Genomic DNA, 22,958 nt, shown 5'->3' on the forward strand with positions numbered 1-22,958 from the left:
CCACTTTCAGTGCCTGGCTGAGCTGCTTCCTGTTTCTTCTGAGACACTTTCTCGTGCAGCTGGACTACAACCTAGAGGATCACAGAATCAGTGGATCAATGACAAATATCTTTTGGTATTGATTTTGGATTGACATTTGGCTTAGGTCATATCTGTTAATGCTACTGCCACTAGAGGTCAGTACAACCTAGCCAGTGTATGCTCTTTCTAAATAATAAACATGTGTGCAGCGGACTCACTGATGTGCAGACTCATAAAAACAGATAAATTATATTCTAGCACATGCTGACATGTTGAGATGGACATAGACAGAGTCAACCGATAATATGATGATATTTGTGTCAATCCTCTTGTGGTTCTGGAAAATAATATGATTGGAGCTGTAGCAAGCATTCTATGCATCAGTCAGAATAAAAGATCAGTTGTTAGATTGTTATGACTCGCTTAATTTGACTCAACCACTTTTAGGATCTCTCATTGAAGACACGTTTATTATGATTCCCAGTAGCTACTGATCCTGGGGAAGCAGGAATTCTGAGCCTCCAAACATCTACAAGGTCTAACAATCAAATCATATTTGATTTGGATGATAATCACATTTGATGATCACTGAATGATTCCCTTCACAATTCAGAGTTAAAGACTGACCTGTGTTGCTGGAGATACATTATCTACACCAGTGGGGGCTGCTGAGGGGAGGACGGCTCATAATAATGGCTGGAACGGAGCAAATGGAATGGCATCAAACACATGGGAACCAGTGTTTGTTGTATTTGATACCATTCCACTCATTCAGCTCCAGGCCTTACCATGAGCCCATCCTCCCCAATTAAGGTGCCACCAACCTCCTGTGAACTACACCCTTTCAGCTCCAGGCCTTACCATGAGCCCATCCTCCCCAATTAAGGTGCCACCAACCTCCTGTGATCTACACCCTTTCTGTGCAAGACTTCTCACAAAGACAATAAGTTTGGAGGATCGCAGAATCAATGGATCAATGAGAAATACCTTGTATTGATATTGGCTTGACATTAGACTTAGTTCATGTCTGTTAATACTACTGACACTAGAGGGCAGTACAACCTATCCAGTGACCAGATGTAAGCCCTGTGTTGTTGGAGATACATTATCTAAACCCTTTCATTAACATTACCTGCCAATCTTTGAAGTTTCTCATTTATGTCAAGGAATGCTTCATCAATGCACTACTCTATTTTCATAGACACCCATGAGCAAAAGTTACATCACTGTTAAGCACGCTTCTATGAAGAGGGAACGCAACACCCTGCTACAACTCAACTCTCCGTGAAGTGAAAGAGGTATGGACTGTAGGTGCGAGTAAGGATGACAAAAGGCAGAGAATTGACCGTTTACTAGGAATGTATTCCTTCACAAGGTAATATGGGGAAAAGGGGCTGGACGGAACCAAAGCAAAGAACGTAAATATCCAAAGCCCCTCCTACCTTACATGCCTACCCACTACTTACCTAATTTAGCACCACCTGGAGCGCTAACCGAAATACAGGGGGTGGTCCGCCCAGGTCTTACCTAGTGTGCCTAGACAGTGAATATACTACAGGTATGTGTATGCCCGCGGGCCTCTTGCCTAAGTACTCCCTAGGTGCCTTCCCCTTCCCCCCTGGGAACAAATGAAATAGAATATTAAACAATTACACAAACAAACTGAGAAACACAGGACATCAAATTTATTTATTTTTTTATTTTTATTTTACCTTTATTTAACCAGGTAGGCTAGTTGAGAACAAGTTCTCATTTGCAACTGCGACCTGGCCAAGATAAAGCATAGCAGTGTGAACAGACAACAACACAGAGTTACACATGGAGTAAACAATAAACAAGTCAATAACATGGTAGAAAAAAAAGAAAAAAAGAGAATCTATATACAATGTGTGCAAAAGGCATGAGGAGGTAGGCAATAAATCAGATAATTACAATTTAGCAGATTAACACTGGAGTGGTAAATCATCAGATGGTCATGTGCAAGTAGAGATACTGGTGTGCAAAAAAAGCAGAAAAGGAAATAAAAGCAGTATGGGGGGGGTGAGGTAGGTAAATTGGGTGGGCTATATACCGATGGACTATGTACAGCTGCAGCGATCGGTTAGCTGCTCGGATAGCAGATGTTTAAAGTTGTTGAGGGAGATAAAAGTCTCCAACTTCAGAGATTTTTGCAATTCGTTCCAGTCGCAGGCAGCAGAGAACTGGAAGGAAAGGCGTCCAAATGAGGTTTTGGCTTTAGGGATGATCAGTGAGATACACCTGCTAGAGCGCGTGCTACGGGTGGGTGTAGCCATCGTGACCAGTGAACTGAGATAAGGCGGCACTTTACCTAGCATAGCCTTGTAGATGACCTGGAGCCAGTGGGTCTGACGGCGAACATGTAGCGAGGGCCAGCCGACTAGGGCATACAGGTCGCAGTGGTGGGTCGAATAAGGTGCTTTAGTAACAAAACGGATGGCACTGTGATAAACTGCATCCAGTTTGCTGAGTAGAGTATTGGAAGCCATTTTGTAGATGACATCGCCGAAGTCGAGGATCGGTAGGATAGTCAGTTTCACTAGGGTAAGTTTGGCGGCGTGAGTGAAGGAGGCTCTGTTGCGAAATAGAAAGCCGACTCTAGATCTGATTTTGGATTGGAGATGTGTGATATGAGTCTGGAAGGAGAGTTTGCAGTCTAGCCAGACACCTAGGTACTTATAGATGTCCACATATTCTAGGTCAGAACCGTCCAGGGTGGTGATGCAAGTCGGGCGTGCGGGTGCAGGCAGCGAACGGTTGAAGAGCATGCATTTGGTTTTACTAGCGTTTAAGAGCAGTTGGAGGCCACGGAAGGAGTGTTGAATGGCATTGAAGCTCGTTTGGAGGTTGGTTATCACAGTGTCCAAAGAAGGGCCAGAAGTATACAGAATGGTGTCGTCTGCGTAGAGGTGGATCAGGGAATCGCCCGCAGCAAGAGCAACATCATTGATATATACAGAGAAAAGAGTCGGCCCGAGAATTGAACCCTGTGGTACCCCCATAGAGACTGCCAGAGGACCGGACAGCATGCCTTCCGATTTGACGCACTGAACTCTGTCTGCAAAGTAGTTGGTGAACCAGGCAAGGCAGTCATTAGAAAAACCGAGGCTACTGAGTCTGCCGATAAGAATATGGTGATTGACAGAGTCGAAAGCCTTGGCCAGGTCGATGAAGACGGCAGCACAGTACTGTCTTTTATCGATGCCGGTTATGATATCATTTAGTACCTTGAGCGTGGCTGAAGTGCACCCGTGACCGGCTCGGAAACCGGATTGCACAGCGGAGAAGGTACGGTGGGATTCAAGATGGTCAGTGATCTGTTTGTTGACTTGGCTTTCGAAGACCTTAGATAGGCAGGGCAGGATGGATATAGGTCTGTAACAGTTTGGGTCCAGGGTGTCTCCCCCTTTGAAGAGGGGGATGACCGCGGCAGCTTTCCAATCCTTGGGGATCTCAGATGATACGAAGGAGAGGTTGAACAGGCTGGTAATAGGGGGTGCGACAATGGCTGCGGACAGTTTCAGAAATAGGGGGTCCAGATTGTCAAGTAGGGGGTCCAGATTGTCAAGCCCAGCTGATTTGTATGGGTCCAGGTTTTCAGGTTTATAAGCTCTGACTAAGCTCTGACTGAGCAACAAACTAACACAGAACATACCAAAGCTGCTCCCAGCAACAACTAACACAGTAAATAACCCACAGCCATCTCTCTCAGCAATGATCTCTCTGAGAACCCAACCAGCATATGATATAACCCTCTGCAATGATCTCAGGATATTACAATCAAACCCTCTATCACAATCAATCTCTCAGTTATGATCTCCCTCTCTCTGCATTATTTTTCTCCTGAACGGAACACTGGCTTTTATATAGCTTCAGAAGGAGTCTAATCGGATACAGCTGAATAGGGGGCGGGGTCAGCTCCAATCATCAATGGGGCTGACCAATCAGCTGCTTGGGGAGAATTCAGGAAGCCATCTCCTGAAACACACATACTCAAATACACAAACTACAACACAGAAACTGGGGAACGTAACAATCACACTATAATGTATTTTTGTGTCATTAAGATCTTTGCAAGGCTTCTCTCTTAGAACCACAAAAAACCTGACTCAAGCAGAAAGAGGTGTAACCATGTTTCAGACTGGAGAGGCAGGGGTTGGAACACTTCTGTTCTGTGGTTAAAAAGAGGATGTTTTTCAAGTTTGACTTCACTTTCACTTTCACTTTGCTCTAATTGTAACAGTCACAAACACAGCAGGTTTTCAACAGCACACACATTAGATATGCTGTATTCTATTCTAGTGTACATTACACACACACAAGTATTTAGGCTTCCTAACCGTGAGCCAGGCTTTCTAACTTTGTCTCTTTAAGAGGAAGTGTAGCGTGTAAACACATTTATCTGATGAAGTAACAGGAAAGGTGTGTCGCAACCTGCATCAGGGTGTCATTCTCCTCCTCCATTACCATGAGTTAGTTCCTCATACCGTCATGTAAACAGGTGAACTGGATATAACGTGTGTGTGCTATATTTAGACACAATGGAAACAACTGAATAGTCCCAAAAGGGCAAACTCTACCTGCCAGTTAAGCTAAATCATGAGCAGCTGTAGTATTTAAAGATATATGACCCAGGTCTGATTCACACATACAGCCTCATCTACAAATCTACCCGCTCAATGCATGATCCTACTGTTCATACTGTACCTTCCTGGATATAGTCTATAGCTGGACTAACCTGTCCTTCACTACCTTCCTGGACATGGCCTGTAGCTGGACCAACCTGTCCTTCACTACCTTCCTGGACATGGTCTGTAGCTTGACTAACCTGTCCTTCACTACCTTCCTGGACATGACCTGAAGCTGGTCAAACTGGTTCTTCAGCCGCTGTCTCAACTCATCCTGCTGGCCTTTAGCAGTGATCAACTCTCCTTCCTTTATGGACAGAGTTCTACACGAGGAACTCACTGTACCTGCAGAGTACAAATGCAGTATTGATTGGGATAACATACAATAAGAGTGTCACCTTTTATTGACAGGATTGTTCATACCTTTTCAAACGTTTCAGATCTCAGGGGGCGAGAGCTAAGGGTTGATTGAGGATTGGGGGCTCACCCTCCCCCAGTTAAGGCTCTAAAGCTGTGTTTGATACTGTATCTCCATGTGAACACACCAGAAGCGATAACATGATTATTCCTGGCCATGTTCTAAGACACAGACAAGGCCCCCATGCAAGATTAGATCCGTTTTAGGTCTTATACCAAACGATAACATTACATGCAGCCTATATAATTCAAATGTTAACAAATAATTAATTCCTTTACTAAGGGTTAACGTCATTCTGTATGGCTTGGTGTCTGTGTCAAGAGAATTTTCAATCCCAATGATAATTACTAATTACAAACAATCAATAGCTTTGACTAATCCCCAAGGTTTGTAAGACCATGGGTATAATAATAATTAGTCAAAGACTCAGCTTATGCAAAAGGCTAGTACAGTTTATTCAACGTTCTAAAGTCGTTCTAAAGTCAAGAATACAAAAACATCAATTTTATAGCTGCACACATACTTCCACACACAAACAGTAGGTATCCTACGCACATACTGTATCACTACCCAGCCGACAAAGATTAGGGAGACCTTGAGACCTTGAGAAGTACTCCCTGTCCTCTCCCAAATCTCTAGTCAGGTCGGCACTGAATTTTGCTCAGACAGTCTGTGTTTAAGATACAATAAAGACATATTGTACAGATATTATATGTTTTCAGGGTGGAATATTCTAATCATTAATTTAAACATATAAATTCCATTATCAGTCTGTCTCAGATTGAGTTGCTTCTCTGTCCAACAGTGCTGGGAACCCTCCATGTTCAGGACCCCACCCAGGGCTGGCATCTCTAAGCCTGTGGAGCTCCACTTCTATCTGGTCTATCTGCTGGCTCTTCTCCTGCACCTCCTTCTCCACCTCCCTCTGATTCCTGACCTCTGACAGACACACTATCAACTCCACCTTCAATACAAAGAAAAACAGAAAAGTATGTGAGGTGACCAAGGTTACTTCAGCTCCTCAATTTAACTATTTGATTTCTATACCAATGTGGCTTTTCATTGGTTTTATTTTAGTTTGACAGGTTTTATATTTCATGATAGATGTGTGTTGTGCTCTGTTTGATCTGGTATCAGTTTTAGTTTGAAGAGTCTTGTAACCTGAAGCTTCAAGTTTTTACTTTCATTTTTGTTTCTTTTTAACTTTGTTTTAGTTTAAATGTTAGTCCACCTTTATGGTTCAAAGGCAGAGGGATAGATGACACTTATAGTTAGATCACTTTTATACTGTAGTTAGTGTCGGGGATAGAGGGATAGATGACACTGTTATAGTTACAGTACTTTTATACTGTAGTTATGGTCAGATATAGAGGGATAGATGACACTATTAAAGTTATAGCACTTTTATACTGTAGTTAGGGTCAGGTATAGAGGGATAGATGACACTGTTATAGTACTTTTATACTGTAGTTATGGTCAGATATAGAAGGATAGATGACACTATTAAAGTTATAGCACTGCTGTGGTAATCAGTATATGGCTGTATACCCATTAAACCTTATCAAATGGACAAAGATCACAACTTGCTGTTCAGTACATGATCAAATCCAATTTGATTGGTCACTACATATGTTAATGCGAGTGTAGCGAAATGCTTGTGCTTCTAGTTGCGACAGTGCAGTAATATCTAATAAGTAATCTAGCATATTCACAACGACTGCCTTATAAACATAAATGTAAAGGGATGAATAAGAATACAGTGGTTTGCAAAGTATTAAACCCCTTGGTATTTTTTGTATTTTGTTGCCTTACAACCTGGAATTAAAATTGATTTTTTGGGGGTTTGTAACATCTGATTTACGCAACATGCCTACCACTTTGAAGATGCTAAATATTTTTTCTTGTGAAGAAAACAAGAATTAAGATGTCTCTATAAGCTTGGCACATCTAGCCACTGGGATTTTTGCCCATTCTTCAAGGCAAAACTGCTCCAGCTCCTTCAAGTTGGATGAGTTCCGCTGGTGTACAGCAATCTTTAAGTCATACCACAGATTCTCAATTGGATTGAGGTCTGGGCTTTGACTCGGATATTCCAAGACATTTAAATGTTTCCCCTTAAACCACTCGAGTGTTGCTTTAGCAGTATGCTTAGGGTCATTGTCCTGCTGGAAGGTGAACCTCCGTCCCAGTCTCAAATCTCTGGAAGACTGAAACAGGTTTCCCTCAAGAATTTCCCCGTATATAGTGCCATCCATTATTCCTTCAATTCTGACCAGTTTCCTAGTCCCTGCCGATGAAAAACATCCCCACAGCAGGATGCTGCCACCGCCATGCTTTATTGTGGGGATAGTGTTCTCGGGGTGATGAGAGGTGTTGGGTTTGCGCAAGACATAGCATTTTCCTTGATGGACAAAAATCTAAATTTTAGTCTCATCTGACCAGAGTACCTTCTTCCATATGTTTGGGGAGTCTCCCACATGCCTTTTGGCAAACACCAAATGTGTTTGCTTAGTTTTTTCTTTAAGCAATGGCTTTTCTCTGGCCACTCTTCAGTAAAGCCCAGCTCTGTGGAGTGTACAACTTAAAGTGGTACTATGGACAAATACTCCAATCTCCGCTGTGGAGCATTGCAGCTCCTTCGGGGTTATCTTTGGTCTCTTTGTTTCCTCTTTGATTAATGCCCTCCTTGCCTGGTTGGTGAGTTTTAATGGCGGCCCTTTCTTGGCAGGTTTGTTGTGGTACCATATTCTTTCCATTTTTTAAATAATGGATTTAATTTTGGATATTTTTTTATAACTCAACCCTGATCTGTACTTCTTCAGAACTTTGTCCCTGACCTGTTTGGAGAGCTCCTTGGTCTTCATGGTGCCGCTTGCTTGGTGGTGCGCCTTGCTTAGTGGTGTTGCAGACTCTGGGGCCTTTCAGAACAGGTGCATATGTACTGAGATCATGTGACAATTAGATTGCACACAGGTGGACTTTATTTAACTAATTATGTGACTTCTGAAGGTATTTGGTTGCACCAGATCTTATTTAGGGGCTTCATAGCAAAGGGGGTGAATACATAGGCACACACCACTTTTCAGTTTTTTGTTTTTTTGTTTTTTTTAAGCAGGTTATTTTTTTCATTTCACTTCACCAATTTGGAATATTTTGTGTATGTCCATTCCATTTAAATTACAGGTTGTAATGCAACAAAATTGGAAAAACACCAAGGAGGTTGAATACTTTTGCAAGGCACTGTATGTACATATAAATATATGGATGAGCGATGGCCGTGCGGCATAGGCAAGATGCAGTAGTTCTTATTGAAATCAATATATACATAGTGGGGCAAAAAAGTATTTAGTCAGCCACCAATTGTGCAAGTTCTCCCACTTAAAAAGATGAGAGAGGCCTGTAATTTTCATCATAGGTACACTTCAACTATGACAGACAAAATGAGAAAAGAAAATCCAGAAAATCACATTGCAGGACTTTTTATGAATTTATTTGCAAATTATGGTGGAAAATAAGTATTTGGTCAATAACAAAAGTTTATCTCAATACTTTGTTATACAGTAATCCCTCGTTTATCGCGGGGGTTACGTTCCGAAAATGACCCGCGATAAGTGAAATCCGCGAAATAGAAAACTTTTTTTTTTTTTACAATTAGCAACTATTACATGTATACAAATACAGTGACTCACGTGTAGGCCGTTTCGTCGACATTATGGGTTTAGGAGATGTTCGAAATTACAAGATAATTTGGCCAACTTAATGTAAATTTGCCAAGCTGTTTTATGTACGTACACATAACTGCACGAGACGACAAAATGATAGCACAATTCTGTAGCATGTTTTGATACAAGAAGCGGGAGTGAGTTTTTAGCGAATCAGAATGCAGAGCACAATGCACCAAAAAAAAAAAAAAAATGCATTATGAAAATCCGCGAAATAGCGAATCCGCGATAAGTGAACCGCGAAGTGGCGAGGGATCACTGTATACCCTTTGTTGGCAATGACAGAGGTCAAACGTTTTCTGTAAGTCTTCACAAGGTTTTCACACACTGTTGCTGGTATTTTGGCCCATTCCTCCATGCAGATCTCCTCTAGAGCAATGATGTTTTGGGGCTGTTGCTGGGCAACAATTGGTGGCTGACTAAATACTTTTTTGCCCCACTGTATGAGATTGGTAATGTAGGACATGTAAACATTATTAAAGTGTCGTTATTTAAAGTGACTAGTGATACCTTAATTAAATCCATTTATTAAAGTGGCAAGAGATTTGAGTCTGTATGTTGACAGCAGCCTCTCTATGTTAGTGATGGCTGTTTAACAGGATGATGGCCGTGAGATAGAAGCTGTTTTTCAGTTTCTCGGTCCCAGCTTTGATGCACCTGTACTGACCTTGCCTTCTGGAAGATAGCGGGGTGAACAGGCAGTGGCTCAGGTGGTTGTTGTCCTTGATTATCTTTTTGGCCTTCCTGTGACATCGGGTGCTGTAGGTGTCCTGGAGTTTCCCTCCGGCGATGTGTTGTGCAGACCGCACTACCCTCTGGAGAGCCTTGCGGTTGAGGGCGGTGCAATTGCTGTACCAGGCGGTGATACAGCCCGACAGGATGCTCTCGATTATGCATCTGTAAATGTTTGTGAGTGTTTTAGGTGACAAGCCACATTTCTTCAGCCTCCTGAGGTTGAAGAGGCGATGTTGCAATCATTCCTGAAGTCCACAATCATCTCCTTTGTTTTGTTGACCTTGAGTGAGAGGTTATTTTCCTGACACCACACTCCGAGGGCCCTCACCTCCTCCCTGTAGGCTGTCTCATCGTTGTTGGTAATCGAGCCTACCACTGTAGCTTTGTGTATGGCCACGCAGTCATGGGTGAACAGGGAGTACAGGAAAGGGCTGAGAACGCACCCTTGCAGGGCCCCAGTGTTGAGGATCAGCAGGGTGGAGATGTTGTTTCCTATCTTCACCACCTGGGGGCGGCCCGTCAGAAAGTCCAGGATCCAGTTGCACAGAGTGGGGTCGAGACCCAGGGACTCAAGCTTAATGACGAGTTTGGAGGGTACTATGATGTTAAATGCTGAGCTGTAGTCAATGAACAGTATTCTTACATAGGTATTCCTCTTGTCCAGATGGGATAGGGCAGTGTGCAGTGTGATGGCGATTGCATCGTCTGTGGACCTATTGGGGCGGTAAGCAAATTGGAGTGGGTCTAGGGTATCAGGTAGGGTGGAGGTGATATGATCCTTGACTAGTCTCTCAAAGCACTTCATGATGACAGAAGTGAGTGCAATGGGTGTGACAAAACAGAAGCGGATGCAAGATGCAAGCAACGATGGTTTAATGAACGCAGATTACAGCATTAACAGAACAGACCGACTGTACTCAGACAGAATCCAACACAGAGACTAGGGCGCGTCTTCTGATGATAGCATGCTGAGTAATCCAAGGGAGTGTGTCCGAATGGGTAGGAAGGAGCACAGCAGATAATCCACACAAGGTCGGCGAGAGAAGGCCTAGACACACGACACATTCACAGAGAATAAACAACGATCTGACAACAAGACACACAGGTTACAGAACATATAAAGGGAAGATAAGTGATTACAGCTGGCGCAGACAATCAGGCCGAGATTGGAAACCACGCCCACACAACCACGAGAGAGAGAGAGAGAGAGAGAGAGAGAGAGAGGCAGTGGATTCATGAACCGTGACAATACCCCCCCCCCCTAGGGGAGGGGGGTACGCCAAGAGGCGTTCCCAGGCAAATTTACCTGTCGATTGAAATCATCAATAAGGGAGTGATCCAGAATGTCCCTAGCGGGTACCCAACTTCTCTCCTCCGGACCGTAACCCTCCCAGTCTACCAGGTACTGGAATCCGCGTCCCCTCCTTCTAGAGTCCAAAATCCGATTGACAGAAAAGGTGGGTTCCCCATCAACAAGTCGTGGCGGCGGGGGAACCGGAACCGGCGGGTTAATACGTGCCTGAAAAACCGGTTTTATTTTAGACACATGAAAGGTAGGATGAATTCTCCTATACGCTGGAGGAAGCTTGAGCCGGACCGCCACCGGACTAATGATCCTGGTGACCCTGAACGGGCCGATAAATTTGGGAGCAAGCTTGTTCGAAACGGATCGGAGTGGAATGTTCTTAGTAGAAAGCCACACCCTTTGGCCAACGACGTATACCGGAGGCTTCGACCGGTGGCGATCGGCCTTAGCCTTGGTGCGCGCCCCCACCCGGAGGAGAGTCTCACGGGCTCTGCTCCATGCGTGACGGCACCTCTGGATGAAAGCGTGAGCGGAGGGAACAATGACCTCGGACTCCGTACTGGGGAAGATAGGTGGCTGGTAACCTAAACTACACTCAAACGGAGAGAGACCCGTGGCTGCCACTGGCAACGAATTGTGAGCGTACTCAACCATAGAGAGTTGTTGACTCCAGGAAGATGGGTTCTTAGAAACCAAACATCGCAACACTCTCTCCAAATCTTGGTTGGCCCTCTCCGTTTGACCGTTGCTCTGGGGATGAAACCCTGAAGACAGACTGACACTCGCTCCCAGTAACCTACAAAATTCTTGCCAGAACTTGGACACAAATTGGGGCCCTCTGTCAGAAACTACATCCATCGGCAGACCATGTAAGCGAAAGACGTGATCCACGACAGTTACCGCTGTCTCCTTGGCAGATGGTAATTTGGGCAAGGGAATAAAATGAGCCGCCTTCGAAAACCGGTCCACCACGGTCAAAACAACCGTCCTGCCCTGGGAGGGCGGGAGTCCGGTAACAAAATCTAGCGCGATGTGAGACCAAGGTCTCGAAGGGACCGACAGTGGTTGGAGTAATCCATCTGGGGGTCGATTAGAATTCTTCCCAGTGGCACAAACCGAGCAAGCCAAGACAAAACTGTGAATGTCACGAGCCATCAGTGGCCACCAAAAGCGTTGCTTAACCAAAAAGCTAGTGCGGCTGACCCCTGGATGACACGCTACGTTGGAGCAATGCCCCCACCGAATAACATCGGACCGACACCCCTCCGGCACAAACAACCGATTAGGCGGGCAACCGGGCGGAGGCGTTACCCCTTCTAAAGCCGTTTTGACCCTCGATTCAACCTCCCATGTGAGTGTGGAGACCACTAGGGTCCCGGGTAGGATGCACTCGGGAGTGGATGGCCGTTCGGAATGGTCAAAAATGCGAGAAAGGGAATCAGGTTTGACATTCTTGGAACCCGGGCGATACGAGAGAGAGAAGTCAAAACGTCCGAAAAAGAGTGCCCACCGCGCCTGCCTGGAGTTGAGTCGCTTGGCGGTTCTGATATATTCCAAATTCTTGTGATCGGTCCAAACTATAAAAGGTACCCCCGAACCCTCTAACCAATGGCGCCACTCCTCCAGTGCTAATTTTACTGCCAACAACTCTCTGTTGCCAATGTCGTAGTTGCGTTCCGCAGGTGATAACCGATGGGACAGGAACGCGCAAGGATGCATCTTGTCGTCAGAAGAGGAACGTTGGGAAAGTACCGCTCCTACTCCCACCTCTGAAGCGTCCACCTCCACCACGAACTGACGCGAGGGATCGGGAGCTATGAGGATGGGTGCCGAAACAAAGCGGCTCTTGAGTGTGGAGAATGCAGCCTCGGCTCTATCGGACCACCTGAACGTCACTCTGTGGGAGGTTAAGGCGGTAAGAGGAGCGACTATCTGGCTAAAGTTGCGAACGAAACGCCTGTAGAAATTGGCGAATCCCAGAAACCTCTGTAGGGCCTTACGGGAATCTGGGCTTGGCCACTCCACCACAGCCTTAACCTTGTCAGGATCCATGCGAATACCTTCAGTTGAGACGATGTAACCTAGGAATGGAACGGATTGTGCATGAAAAATGCATTTCTCCGCCTTCACAAAAAGTCCATTCTCCAACAACCTCTGAAGTACTCGTCTGACGTGCTGACCGTGTTCCTGGAGAGAAGAAGAAAAAATCAGTATGTCATCCAGGTAAACATATATGAACTGATCAATCATATCTCTCAGCACGTCATTGACGAGTGCCTGGAACACCGCTGGGGAGTTGGATAACCCAAAAGGCATGACCAAATATTCGAAATGCCCTCTGGGGGTGTTAAACGCGGTCTTCCATTCGTCCCCCCTCCTTATGCGAACCAAATGATAAGCATTACGTAAATCCAACTTAGTGAACACGGATGCTCCCTGTAACCTTTCAAAGGCTGAAGACATCAATGGTAAGGGATAGGTATTCTTTACTGTGATGTTATTCAACCCACGGTAATCAATGCAAGGACGCAGAGATCCGTCCTTCTTCCCCACAAAGAAGAACCCCGCCCCCGCTGGAGAAGAGGAAGGACGAATGAATCCAGATGCCAGAGAATCAGAGATGTATCTTTCCATAGCCTCCCTCTCAGGAATAGAGAGTGAATATAACTTGCCTTTAGGCGGAGACTCACCTGGCAATAATTCTATTGCGCAGTCATAGGGACGATGCGGAGGAAGAGAAGCAGCACGGGACTTACTGAACACCTCCTTCAGGTCGAGGTATTCTACGGGCACGTTAGACAAATCCACTGCCTCCTCTAGAAACACAGAATCAGACACAGATGAACAAGCCGACACTAAACAGGACTCAAGACACTTGTTACTCCACATGGATATAGAGTTATGACCCCAGTCAACTCTGGGGTTGTGTTGGGTGAGCCAAGGGTGGCCGAGAACTAATGGTGCAAGAGGTGAGTCCATGAGTAGAAATGATAGTGTTTCAGTGTGATTGCCAGAAGTGATGAGTGTAATAGGTTCAGTGGTGTGAGAAATGTTGGGGAGTTCTTGACCATTGAGAGCGTTGATGGATATCTGGTGCGTGAGGGAGGTGATAGGAATCTGGAGCTTGTGAGCGAGTTTGAAGTCCATGAAATTACCCTCTGCTCCTGAATCCAGTAAGGCTTGGGTGTCGTGCGTGTGGGTGGCCCATTTTAGTCTTACTGAGATGAGGGTAGATGATGAGGTCTTCTCTGTCGTGACACCAACCGATAGTAGCCTCATACTTACTACCGGGCCTGATCTTTTACCGGGCAGGAGTGGATAAAGTGGCCCGTTCTACCACAGTAGAGACAGAGTCCTTGGGATATCCGCCTCCCCCTCTCCTCCCGAGAGAGGCGAGCTCTCCCCAGCTGCATGGATTCGTGAGCCAAGTCTGAACTGTCCGTGTTCCCACCGCTGGTATGCCAGTCCTGCCATCAATCCACGGTTTCTGGTTAGGGAAGGTTTTAATAGTCACAGTGGGTACAACGTCTCCGATGCACTTGCAAATAAACTCGCTCACCGAGTCAGCGTATACATCAATGTTATTGTCTGAGGCTGTCCGGGAACATATCCCAGTCCACGTGATCGAAGCAATCTTGAAGCGTGGAATCCGATTGGTCAGACTGTAACGATTTTCCTCCTCCTCTTCATCCGAAGAGGTCCCGTGTGGCGCAACATACACAGACACGGAAGACAACCACCCACCACAAACAATGTGAAACCACCTACCTTAATATGGCTCTCAATCAGAGGAAACGTAAACCACCTGCCTCTAATTGAGAACCATATCAGGTCACCCATTAACCAACATAGAAACACATAACATAGACTGCCCACCCAAACTCACGCCCTGACCGACTAACACATACAAAATAAACAGAAAACAGGTCAGGAACGTGACACAGAGCAGCATTGGATAATCTTGAGCATGAGCGCTTCCTGTTTTAGTTCCTGCCTATAGGATGGGAGCAACAAAATGGAGTCATGGTCAGATTTGCAGAAGGAGGTGTCACGACTTCCGCCGAAGTCAGCCCTTCTCCTTGTTCGGGTGGTGTTCGGCGGTCGACGTCACCGGCTTTCTAGTCACCACCGATCCATTTTTCAGTTTCGTTTTGTTTTGTCTGTATTACACACACCTGGTTTCAATTCCCCTATCATGTTCCCTATTTAACCCTCTGGCATACATTTCTGTTCTGTCCGTGATTGTTTGTTTCGTTAGTGGTTGTTGTTGGTGCATGTGTGTTTGCTATTTTCCCTATGAGGAATTTTTGCTTGTATTTTGAGTAAACGCCGTTGTTTTGCTCAACACCTGTGTCCTGCGCTTGACTCCGCTACCTCTCTGCACACAATCCCTGACAGGAGGGCTTTGTATGCATCGCAGAAGTTAGAGTAGCAATGGTCCAGAATGCTACCAGCTTGTGTAGCTCATTCGATATGCTGATAAAATTTAGGAAGCCTTTGTCTCAGATTAGCTTTGTTAAAATCCCCAGCTACAATAAATTCAGCCTCAGGATATATGGTTTCCAGTTTACATAGAGTCCAGTGAAGTTCTTTCAGGGCCATCGAGGTATCTGCTTGGGGGGGATATACACGGCTGTGACTATAATCAAAGAGAATTCTCTTGGGAGATAATGCGGTCGGCATTTGATTGTAAGGAATTCTAGGTCAGGTGAACAAAAGGACTTGAGTTCCTGTATGTTGTTATGAGTCGTTAATCATGAGGCATACACCCCCGCCCTTCTTCTTACCAGAGAGATGTTTCATGCGATGCATGAAGAAACCTGGTAGCTGTACCGACTCTGACAACATATCCCAAGTGAGCCATGTTTCCGTGAAACAGAGAATGTTACAATCTCTGATGTCTCTCTGGAAGGCAACTCGTACCCTAATTTTGTCCATCTTGTTGTCTAGAGATTGGACATTGGCGAGTAATATGCTCAGAAGCGGTGGATGGTGTGCTCGCCTTCTAAGTCTGACCAGTAGGCCGCTCTGTCTGCCTCTCCTGCGGCATTGTTTTGGGTCGGCCTCTGGGATTAGATCCTATGACCAGGGTGGAGGTCCGAACAAAGGATCCACTTTGGGAAAGTCGTATTCCTGGTCGTAATGTTGGTAAATTGACATCATAGAGATGCCATCATAGAGATGACACACGTTCTATCTCCATGGCTGCTAATGTCATAGAGTGGTGGCTACATAGAAATAGAATGAATTGCCAGGGTTAGAGGTTCCAAGCCCATTATATTCATTCTATTTATAGGTTCCTCCCCCCCACAAAACCTTTTCTCTCTGTTAAAGTGGAACTCTTATGGAGAGATATTTGGAGTGCTGTGACATGTCAGTACTACAACTTGCTGCATAGTTTGGAGGAAGAAGGCAACCTTGACCTGTAGAATTCTATCCACCCCTTCTGTGTGGGACATGTGTTCCTACCTCGTCTGCGGGCAGATCTGCAGCATTTCAGAGATTTGGAATAATCACCCTTTAAGTACTGATGAGAACCTGACACCTCATCAGCTGTTGCATATTGGAATGCTCCAAACACCTGTGTCTGAGCCAGACTATGCAGAGGTATGAGTCTGTGATGTGAATGGCTTGACAGATCTTCCTATAACTGTATTGTCACTAATACAGATTTATTTTGAGCATTCCAGATTCAGCAGGTGGAGGACCTGCTTTATCAGGAGGATAATCTGGAAACACTGATAATGGGGTCATTGTTCCAGACATCCCATGGCCCCTGTCTACTGTCTACTGAGAATCTTGCTGTGCTGCAACACAACGTCAAGTGACCCCTACAGTACCACTGACTCCTCATCTTTTGGTCAGGACATATACATGCATGCTCTTCAATTAGTTATGAGTCTCCAGCCTTTTTAGGTGCAGTCCTCCCACACTATGTAGGATATTGTTTTAGCCCCAGTGCCACTCTTGACAATGGCAAAAATGTGTATATCTTTTGCTGGAAAAGAAAACGGCACCTCTTAATTGGTAAACAAACTCGTTTCATTCATTGAAAAGAGCTTTTATGAAATGTAATTAAACTTCTTGTAAACCAATGGTATTTATTTTCCACAAAGCATCTTTGTTAATTGACACTTCTCTCTAAAAACAAACCCAACATTTGAACATATAAAACTGATAAATACCATGTATCAACATTATGTAGTATAACAGTGTCAAAATAATCACGTGAATAATTGTAACATGTTCACGGCACTACCATTGGACATACAGCAAACGGGTTCCAAGTTCAGAGGTGAATCTATAGTACGTTCTAATAATGCAGTGATCTATAAAACACTATCCAGTTACAGAAGAGTGCAAGAATCCATAAGTGTCATAAAGGCTCCTGAGGTGACTTTCTCTCCCCATATAATTTATCGAGCTGTCACCTTTACAGTTAGAGTACATGACATCCAGTGTCTTAACATGAAAATCAAAAGCAGGCAATAACATAACAATGCTAGTGACAGAGCTCAGTGAACGATGGTTAGTACATTTTGTAAACACCAATACAGTAGATCCACAAATACACAACTTTGTCATGTCAAAATATAAAAATGAGCAACTGAAAAATCCCTTAAATGTACATTTTAATAAAACCTTCCATCCCTTGCTGCATACAAATGAACCTTGGGTAATCAAAAGGACTTGTAAAGTATTATTGTACTTCAGCACCAAATTCCTGTCTAACAGAGTGGCACTGTCTCAGTGTTATCTTCATCATTTCTGAGCTCCAGAGGTCAAGTTGGAGACCACTGAATAAGCAGTGACTCTGGTGGTTACAGGATACAGTACTACAAATTAATAACATAAAGACAGACCGAGCACCTTTACTTGTGTATAATGCTAGCTTAAAGAATCTCTCAATAAGATAGACGTCAAGCCCGGAGATAAATTGGTCTATTACATTGCATTTGGATAAAGTTTATATACTTGTATTCTATACCACTTGGTGTACACTATACTAAAATGGAGTCTTGGCCCCCATACTGTATATAGAACAACTTCAAGCACTTGTTAAACAAAATAAAGACTAAAAACAGAAAGAATCACATATTAAAGGGGAGAGAACCGATGATATACTAAAGTAGTTGCAGTACATCTGGAACACTATGTTGGCAAGGACCAGAAAATGAGTGAATTGTATGTCATTTCATTTACATAATTCCCATGGACTAGGATGATACAAAAAACACATTTTGTTGATACATTGTAACACTCTTTACTAGCAATGGAGCCACCTAAGGTTTTGGTGTTTGAAGGTATAGCCTAAGACCAGTGTATAAAACATAATGCAAAACCTTTACAAAAGCCCAAATACTATATCAGTCCCTCTGACTATTTCCAATAGTCCATTCATTCATCCATCCAGTGTTTAGACCTCTGAGCTATCGCTGCAGTCTACCATCCTTCTATGAATGCTCTGAGTAGTAAGAGGTTTTAATAAAAAAAAAAGTTCTAAATCACAGTTGTCAAGGATGTACATTTAAGCATTAATCCAAAAATAAAGCAAGAAAGATTTGACTTCTTTACACAGGAACATAATGTACTGTATGTGGATTATCAGTCTGTTAAATTGAGGAGTCTTTCAGCTACACTCTATCAAACCTTGCAACGTATTTGATTGTTGTTTCAATTTTTGATTTAAATGCATCGTAATCTCTGAGGGCTGTGGGAAATGTTATCGTTTTGGTGTATGTACTAACAACAGGGTAACAAAGTGTGGTTAGGCATGCGTTGTAGACATGAGTAGTCAAAAATGACCACTATCTTGAACTTTTCTCTCTCTGAGACAAGCAGGTGTGTGTGGCTGCCCTGTCAGCCACTGCATTACACTGGGAACAGCAAGTGGTTCTCCATTGTCTTCTTTCTCTCCACTGTCTTTCTCTCCATTGTCTTCAGCCACAGAGAGGCTCACTTTTCCATCTGGTTTAGCATATTAATATGTGGGGGGGGACAAATGTATAAGCGGTCAGTGCAATATAAACTGAAAATAAAATAACAGTTTGAAGTGTTACATTGACATCATTACTATGGAGCAGCTCATTTGAGTTAAGAGAAAAACATTAGATACTACAGTAACAAAATCAGGGAGTAAGCACAAGTACAAACATGCAAACAATACATACCATCAAGTTCTTGGAGGAAATCTTGAAAGAAATCCAAGATTTCTGTCTCCTTTTGTTTTGGAGAACCACATTCACTCATCTCTGGGGCCAGGTTTGAGATTATGTAGTGTGCATCAACCTAGACAATGAATTCCAAGAATAACATTACTTTCACTATATTTCAGATACACAAGTCACCTGACCAAAACCCCATAAATAACAATCAGAATATTAAAAAGCACAGTTTGTTAATTACCATGTCATCATCGCCAATCACAAAGAGATTGAGACATTCCTTCGGTTTCTTCTGCATGACCTCAATTAAGATGTAGACTTCAAGGCCTTCATGCAGCTGCTGAAGCATTGCTGTACGTTTTGTGGTTAAATGCAGCAAAATGTCTCTTTAAAAAATGAAACGGATAGAGACATCGACATTCATTGAGATTTGCATATCTTACTGCAGAAACCTTGGTGCTCTTGTATGAATGGTCATGATAATGTACTCTAAAAACCAATTTGTTTGAAAAATATTAAATTAAATCAGTTGACACAAATTGTGGGTTGTTGCAATGTAAAAGAATAATGGAATTCAGTGTAGGGTGACAGGTCAAAGGTATCTTTGATCTGAAAGCACATTTTATTTTTCAAACACAACTAATTGCTAAAAGAGTAATGAGAAGAAAATGCTTTCAATTTCATCAACACACCGTTTCGATGAATGGGGACACCTCTGTGTCATGTACACTACCCTTTGTTAGGTCCTTCAGGGTCCCGGTCACCAGATAGTGGTAACACCACTCCTGCATAAATCGTGGAGACAGTCCACCTTGTGCAAGGCTCACTGCAAATATTTCACCTGCCACTCTGGATATAAGAGAAGGTGAAATAAGAAAATGTTCCTTCATATATATATATATTTTTTTACATTTAGAAACATATGTTTTTTACAGAATTGTACATGTGCCTAACACTTTTGTACAGTACTGTATGTATGTACATACAGGTGACTGTATATCAACTATGAAACAAATAGGACATGGCCTGCTTATGAGTTGCCATGAAAGAAAGTTAGATTAATTCAACTGAAAATTGCGAGAACAGGCGTTCGTAGCTAAATGCGTTTGGTTAGCTTGAGAATAAAAATTGCATGATTTATCATTCTATGGTATGTATGTAATACAGGTATGCATGTAATATAGTATAATGTTATGAACCGACACTAAATCGTAGGAGCTAACTACCAGGGATGCAAACTGCCGAGGGACCAAAATGTGAACACTTTTTTTTGTTGCACTGAAACATGCAGGGGGAAATGGAGGTTTTAACTAACTAAACAACAAAGAATATGATCTATATGATCAGTGTGTGTAAAATAAAAAGTGGTTAATGTGAATCTAACTCACAGTTAAAAAATGTAAAGAAAGCAATCCAATGTTATTTGTTGCCTAGACTTTACTGCAAATGACACTCAAGTCGTGAGAAAAAAACAATATACTAATATTGCACTTGGGAAAAAAACATTTTAAAGTAGAAATATAATGAAACAAACAGGCATTCTATTTTTGCTCTATTATAGTGGCAACTATCGACATCGATCAAGTGCACAAGGCTACATGTGTGCAAAAACAACATTTACTGAGTAAAAAATATATATATTCCCCCATTGCTCAACATTTCTCTGGCTAGCTAACGGAGAATTCGACCTAACTAGCAAGATACTTAACAATGCTAACACTTGTTCCACCACACTTTCTCCATCAACTCAAACTTTCCAAATGCCAGTAGTTTTTCGGTTACAGCTCATGAAGTACGCTTCATCACCTTCTCACCCCCCTCTCCGTGACCAAGGTAAAGACAGATAATGACACTTATTAATATCCAACTTGAAACTGTCCGTGTCTCCGGTGTCTCCGGTGTCAGGCTTCTCTCCTAACGTTTCCTCTTCGTTATAGTTCAGGGGACGCGCTGCTGTAACTAGTAAATTGGTTCTCTTCTGTTGTCATGTGAACGACTGTCTGACCCTTGGATACAGCAGCTAGTATTGCTCCAAACGCGCATCACTTGTTCGCCTACAGCCAGTAGTGATCCAACCCCCCCATCACTGAACTACTACCTATGTAGAAGTTGGACGGAAGAACGCCCAGTGCTGGTTACCTGAGACGCCATCATCACACAGTCCTTCGTTGTACTGTAAAGTGTCTATGACTTCCTTTGTGTCGGAAAGAAAGGCTGAACACTATTGGTTGTAGCCAAACTGACACTCAAAAAATGACTGACCAACGGAGAAGCATCCTCCACACCTCCCACTAAAGCCCGCCCACAAGCTGTGGGGTCAAAAGTGCAAACTTTAACACCAATGACTCGTCACTTACGCTTCGAACACACCGGCTGCGTCATTGCATCACTGCTGCATAACATTTTGCGCAGCTAGGCAACTATACTGATGCAGGTACCTTTTGCAAATGGTCGCATGCGGTTGGACACATGGAGGAGAGAATAATTTTCGCAGTGTCTTCAAAACCGTGTCTTTTTGACACAACTGCTGACAGCTACAGGGACATAAACACACAAAATGCTGCTTGGAGACAAGTGTCCACGATAGTAGGATTGCCAGGTCAGTTTAGTAGTGAGCTTGTGCTAGATGTGGCTAGTTAGCGTTAGCTAGCTAGCTAACCTAGCCAATGAGGTGTGTGTGAAAAATAGTCAAATAAATTATGCTAGTTACTACCCTTGATAACTTTACCAAATTTTCATGTTTGAAAGAGTGTGAATGCTAGATAAATAGTCATGGAAATGGTAGATACTACTGTACCCCTGATAATTTGGTCAAATAACCGTGTGTGTCTATGTGTACAGTAGGTGACATGTCCATGATAGCTATCTAATAACTATAGTTATGCTAGGTAATGGTTTGGCTTATCATGTTCATGTCTATGTAGAAGAAGACTGTAGGAGGAAGTGGAGAGGAGTCAGGGACAGGTATCAGAGAGAGAAGGGCAGAGAAAGAGAAGAAGAGGTCTGGGTCAGCAGCTTCAGGCCAGCAGCCTTGGCGCTTCTGCCACATTCTTTCTTTTCTGGATTCATTTATTGTGCCTAGGGCAACGAGTGGCAATTTTAAAGCCAGACCCCTTACGCCATCCACAAGTGTTGTCGCCACCGGTGCATCAAGACCCTCAACGTCACCTACAAGTGCGACCATCACCTCCACCGGTGTAGTGAGACCCTCTACAACATATATGTCAGAGTCAAGGCCCGCGGGCCACATCCGGCCCGCGAGAAGGTTTTTTACGGCCCCTGGGATGATCTTGATTTATTATTAGAACCGGCCCGCAGACCGCAGCAAGCCGGCAGCCCGCAGATCTTTTACACGCACCAATACTACATTTCCCACAATGCAACGGTGACGCACCGAGCTGTTTCGCAGAAAGATGTTTCGAGCTTCGTGAGGAGATTTGTCTGTTCTTGGACAGCAAAGGGAAAGACACAACACAACTCCGAGACGAAATGTTTCTGTGTGAAATGGCTTTTCTGTGTGACATTACGAGTCATCTGAATGCAATGAACTTGCAGCTGCAGGGTCGGGATCATGTCATCTCTGATATGTACAGTACAGTGAAGGCATTTAAAACCAAACTGACTCTGTGGGAGACGCAGATGCGGAAAGAAAATTTGAGCCACTTTCCCAGCTGCCAGACCATGAAAGAGAAGCTCTCTACCAGTGCGTTCCCGAGCGCACAGTTGGCTGATAAAATAGGTATGCTTGCCGCTGACTTTCGACGCCGATTTGCTGACTTTGAAGCACAAAAAAGCAGGTTGGAACTGCTCGGTAACCCATTTGCTGTTGACGTGGAAAGCTCACCACCAAACCTCCAAATGGAGTTGATTGACCTCCAATGCAATGATGCACTGAGGGCAAAATATGCGGCAGTGGGTGCTGCGGAGTTCGCCCGTTTCCTCCCC

The 22,958-nt window shown here is 43.8% G+C and overlaps 1 protein-coding gene and 1 long non-coding RNA gene across 3 annotated transcripts in view; both read right to left on the reverse strand.

Annotated features, from left to right (window-relative positions):
- LOC139557801 (myb/SANT-like DNA-binding domain-containing protein 4) overlaps positions 1-15,198 on the reverse strand; it is a 128,784-nt gene extending 113,586 nt beyond the window's left edge. The window contains exon 1 of the mRNA XM_071372998.1: positions 15,024-15,198. The gene's annotated coding sequence lies outside the window, so the exon portion shown is untranslated. The remainder of the gene's footprint in view (positions 1-15,023) is intronic.
- A 1,734-nt stretch (positions 15,199-16,932) lies between these two features.
- On the reverse strand, positions 16,933-21,340 carry LOC139557807 (uncharacterized). Of its 2 annotated transcripts, none has more exons than XR_011671464.1 (5): positions 21,153-21,340; positions 19,706-19,862; positions 19,255-19,399; positions 19,020-19,137; positions 16,933-18,816 (listed from the first exon to the last, which is right to left on the reverse strand). It is a non-coding gene; the product is annotated as an uncharacterized lncRNA (long non-coding RNA). The 2 variants fall into 2 exon arrangements; XR_011671463.1 differs by having other exon boundaries at positions 20,820-21,336.
- Positions 21,341-22,958: the final 1,618 nt, after the last annotated feature.

This window comes from Salvelinus alpinus, chromosome 28 (assembly GCF_045679555.1).
Source record: "Salvelinus alpinus chromosome 28, SLU_Salpinus.1, whole genome shotgun sequence".
Lineage (NCBI taxonomy): Eukaryota > Metazoa > Chordata > Actinopteri > Salmoniformes > Salmonidae > Salvelinus > Salvelinus alpinus.